Source organism: Staurois parvus, unplaced genomic scaffold, assembly GCF_062004578.1.
Source record: "Staurois parvus isolate SC_StPar_1 unplaced genomic scaffold, SC_StPar_1.0 ptg000352l, whole genome shotgun sequence".
Lineage (NCBI taxonomy): Eukaryota > Metazoa > Chordata > Amphibia > Anura > Ranidae > Staurois > Staurois parvus.
The window spans coordinates 1,057,437-1,062,902 of NW_028318148.1; positions in this window are offsets into that span (position 1 = coordinate 1,057,437).

A 5,466-nucleotide genomic window follows, 5' to 3' on the forward strand; every position below is an offset into this window, starting at 1 on the left:
GCATATTGCTGTTCTCTATGGGATAAGGTTGTCTCTCTTTGAAATCTCATTGATTCACCTTCACCTGCAATTACTCTGATTAAATGATGATTTTAATTAACCCCTTTGCGCCTGCACCTCCCAGCCCTTTAAGAGGTTTCAGAAGCCAGGGGTTTTAGGATCATGTGACCACTGTGATTTGCTGTCACGGCAGTCACATGATCGGAAAAGGTCCTGATCGCAAGGGGAGATCGGGACCTTTCCGTGATTCACATACATATGTGCTGGGAGCACGCAGGGTGTGCGCTCTCAGCACATATGTATTTTCAAATGGTGCGCAAATATGCAGCCACTCGGCGTCAAGGCCTAGACGCTGAGAGGCTGCATACTTGTGTGCGCTCGGCGTCTAGGGGTTAAGTATGTACTGCCCCTATTTCATTGTGGGTTGTTATGCTAGATAAGCTTGTATTTTAGTTTTCTAATGTAGGCATTGAGAAAGGCTGTGGCCGAAAATCATCAGCTTTTATGGATTTTACATCTTCTACTGTGGGCTAATAGAGATATTATGATGAAGAAACGAGTTGCCAGCTATATTGCTACATATCCTGGCAAACCAATGACCCTGGAAGTCTCAAAATGCATAGCCATGTTCTTGATCAAATGGGGCTTTAATGCAGCCTGTAGACGGGTCGTTTATCGGCTGAATTTTTGTCCGCACGAAATTCACTCCGTTAGTGTGGCCAGCCTGTCGGCCATTTTTCGTGGATCTTCACATTTATTTTTATCGGTCATGCTGGAAAATTGGTGGCAGCATCGGCAACAGGGCCGACCGATTTTTCGTTTATCGGACGATAAACGGCCCATCTATGGCCTGCCTTAGTCCCTCCAAGATTTCACCAGGTATAAATCTGCCCTCTGAAACTATAATTCCTCCCTCTATGCTGCCAAACAGACCTATTTCACTGCTTTCCTTAACACCCCCCCCCCATTCAGTTCTCACCAACTCTTTTCAACCTTTAACTGTCCACTTTATCTACCACTACCTCCATCAATCAACTCATTCCCTGCCCAGGATATAGCCAACCATTTCAAAAACAAGATGGAAACAATTCACAATTAAATCTCCACTGTTCAGATATCTCCCCTACCTAACTAACCATGTCTATCATCACATTCAATACTTTTAACCCTGATACTACAGAGGAGGTTGTCACACTCTTAGATGCCCACCTAACCACCTGCCCCCTGACCCCATTCACTTACAAATATTATGGTCACCCTCCTGCTCTATTCTACACTCTCTATCTCGCATTAATAATCTCGTCCTATCTACTGATATCCTCACTTTCCCTGTAAAACATACACTGGTCACTTCTGTACCTAAAAAGCCCTTGCTGGACCCCGGCAGTCAGAACAACTTATCTGCTTGGTCCCATTTACCCCTAAAATTCTAGAATGCCTCATCTACAACTGTCTGCGCCACTACCTCACTGACAACATTCATTTTGACCCCTTATAGTCTGGCTTTCATCCGCATCACTCCACAGAAGCTGCCCTGCTAAAACTCACTAAGGACTAAAGCCAGGTACACGTGTACTGAAAGTTGGTCTGTTGAGAAAGAACCAGCCAAATTTTGATACATGTGCACTGCTGTCTGTTCAACAAAAGCTGGTCTAATGGTCATGCTGGAAAATGAGAATTCAATTAGTGCTTGCAGCCAATGGCTGCAAGTGCTGATCAATGTATTCTGGTGGAGGGGGAGTTCCCTTGTCGGAATACCATAGAACTGTGAGAGAGATCCCCACATCACACATTGTTGTGTTGATGAGATTATATATCAGTTTTTTTCTTTTCAGTCAACCCACTGGTTGAATAAAAAAAAACTGTGTGTGTGTACCCAGCTTTACTAACTGCTAAAACTATTGGTCACTGCTTCTTACTCATATTATTAGACCTTTCTGCTGCCTATGATAAACTGTACAAAAGTCTTAGGCGGGGTGAAAAATTGCTGGAAATGAAGAATGCTTCCAGAAATAGAAGTGTTCATGGTTTATTTTTATCAATTAACAAAAGATAAAGTAAATGAACAGAAGAGAAATCAAAATCAAATCAATATTGGGTGTGACCACCCTTTGCGTTCAAAACAGAATCAATTCCTCTAGGTACACTTGCACACAGTTTTTGAAGTAACTCGGCCTGTAGGTTGTTCCAATCATCTTGGAGAACTAACCACAGATCTGTGGATGTAGGCTGCCTCAAATCTTTCTATGCATATACCCCAGACAGACTCGATGATGTTGAGATCAAGGCTCTGTGGGGGCCAAACCATCACTTCCTTGTTCTTCGTTACACTGAAGATAGTTCTTAATGATATTGGCTGTTTGAGGTCATTGTCCTGCGGCAGAATAAATTTGGGGCCAATCACATGCCTCCCTGGTAGTATGGCATGATGGATAAGTATCTGCTTTAATTTCTCAGCATTGAAGACATCATTGATCCTGACCAAATCTCCAACTCCATTTGCAGAAATGCAGCCCCAAACTTGTAAGAAACCTCCTCCATGCTTCACTGTTGCCTGCAGACACCGATTATTGTACTGCTTTCCAGCCCTTTGTGAACAAAGTGCCTTTTGCTACAGCCAAATATTTCAAATTTTGACTCATCAGTCCAGAACACCTGCTGCCATTTTTCAGTACCCTAGGTCCTATATTTTCATGTATAAAACATGGAAAAAAAGTATAACCTACTCAACTATACATGAGAACTTTTGTAACTTTAGTAACCTATACATTTTTGATATGATACTAGCATGCAAGAAAAAAAATGGACCATCATTCGTCCGATATTCTCGTAATTTGTGCAAGGCTTTACTCAGGTACATTGTGGCAGGCGCAGCACCCTTTGGTGCCTAGTGCGCTGTGGCATTAGAAAAATTATGCAATTGTTGTTTCTTTGTTTGATTAGACTGACTTTACTCTGTAATTCCTCCAATGCCGCTCTATGGATGCAGTAGGTTTAAAGAGCACACCGAATACTTTAGTTAACTTCTTTAATAACGTCAATCTTCTTCATATAACTGCTTACAATGGCTTGTTTCTTTCATATTACAATGGTTTAATTCGTACTACATTGGGTTGATTCAATAGCTTATCTCGTTAGGTTCAATAGATTTGATAAATTCATTCCGTATATTTCGATAGATTGATAAATTCACTTGGATTTATAAATTCGATTATGATTACTCTACAGTGACTTGATTCGTAAGTTCGATAAGTTCGATAAGTTCGGTGGAACTACAAGTAAACACATACAACAGTTTTTACATACAAATCTACCTGCATTACTAAACAACAGAGGAACACACAAGTGCATTAAATACCTATTTGGCCTTCTCTGTTTCCATAAAGCTTCTCTGGAACTTGTCTGTTTCCTCTTCTGTCTGGTGAGCATGTGTCTCTAGAACAGTGGTTCTCAACCTTTCTAATGCCGCGACCCCTTAATACAGTTCCTCATGTTGTGGTGACCCCCAACCATAAAATTATTTTCGTTGCTACTTCATAACTGTAATTTTGCAGTGGGAGGACTAGCGCCCCATCACTGATGTCAGTGGGATGAATAGTGTCCCATCGTTGGTATCAGTGGGAGGAATAGTGCCCCATCATTGGTGTCAGTGGGAGGAATAGTGTCCCATCATTGGTGTCAGTGGGAGGAATAGTGCCCCATCATTGGTGTCAGTGGGAGGAATAGTGTCCCATCGTTGGTGTCAGTGGGAGGAATAGTGCCCCATCGTTGGTGTCAGTGGGAGGAATAGTGTCCCATCGTTGGTGTCAGTGGGAGGAATAGTGCCCCATCATTGGTGTCAGTGGGAGGAATAGTGCCCCATCATTGGTGTCAGTGGGAGGAATAGTGCCCCATCATTGGTGTCAGTGGGAGGAATAGTGTCCCATCATTGGTATCAGTGGAAGGAATAGTGCCCCATCATTGGTATCAGTGGGAGGAATAGTGCCCCATCATTGGTATCAGTGGGAGGAATAGGGCCCCATCATTGGTATCAGTGGGAGGAATAGGGCCCCATCATTGGTATCAGTGGGAGGAATAGTGTCCCATCATTGGTATCAGTGGGAGGAATAGTGCCCCATCATTGGTGTCAGTGGGAGGAATAGTGCCCCATCATTGCTGTCAGTGGGAGGAATAGTGCCCCATCATTGGTGTCAGTGGGAGGAATAGTGCCCCATCATTGGCTTCAGTGGGAGGAATAGTGCCCAATCATTGGCATCAGTGGGAGGAATAGTGCCCAATCATTGGTGTCAGTGGGAGGAATAGTGCCCCATCATTGGTGTCAGTGGGAGGAATAGTGCCCCATCATTGGTGTCAGTGGGAGGAATAGTGCCCCATCATTGGTGTCAGTGGGGGGAATTGTGCCCCATCATTGGTGTCAGTGGGAGGAATAGTGCCCCATCATTGGTGTCAGTGGGAGGAATAGTGCCCCATCGTGGGTGTCAGTGGGAGGAATAGTGCCCCATTGTGCGTGTCAGTGGGAGGAATAGTGCCCCATTGTGGATGTCAGTGGGAGGAATAGTGCCCCATTGTGGGTGTCATTGGGAGGAATAGTGCCCCATTGTGGGTGTCATTGGGAGGAATAGTGCCCCATTGTGGGTGTCATTGGGAGGAATAGTGCCCCATTGTGGGTGTCATTTGGAGGAATAGTGCCTCATCATTTGTGTCAGTGGGAGGAATAGTGCCCCATCATTGGTGTCAGTGGGAGGAATAGTGCCCCATCATTGGTGTCAGTGGGAGGAATAGTGCCCCATCATTGGTATCAGTGGGAGGAATAGTGCCCCATCATTGGTGTCAGTGGGAGGAATAGTGCCCCATCATTGGTGTCAGTGGGAGGAATAGTGCCCCATCATTGGTGTCAGTGGGAGGAATAGTGCCCCATCATTGGTGTCAGTGGGAGGAATAGTGCCCCATCATTGATGTCAGTGTGGTGGAGGGGGGAATAGTGCCCCATCATTGGTGTCAGTGGGAGGAATAGTGCCCCATCATTGGTATCAGTGGGAGGAATAGTGCCCCATCATTGGTGTCAGTGGGAGGAATAGTGTCCCATCATTGGTGTCAGTGGGAGGAATAGTGTCCCATCATTGGTGTCAGTGGGAGGAATAGTGCCCCATCATTGGTGTCAGTGGGAGGAATAGTGCCCCATCATTGGTGTCAGTGGGAGGAATAGTGCCCCATCATTGGTATCAGTGGGAGGAATAGTGCCCCATCATTGGTGTCAGTGGGAGGAATAGTGCCCCATCATTGGTGTCAGTGGGAGGAATAGTGCCCCATCATTGGTGTCAGTGTGGTGGAGGGGGGAATAGTGCCCCATCATTGGGGTCAGGGGGGGGGAATAGTGCCCCATCATTGGTGTCAGTGGGAGGAATAGTGCCCCATCATTGGTGTCAGTGGGAGGAATAGTGCCCCATCATTGGTGTCAGTGGGAGG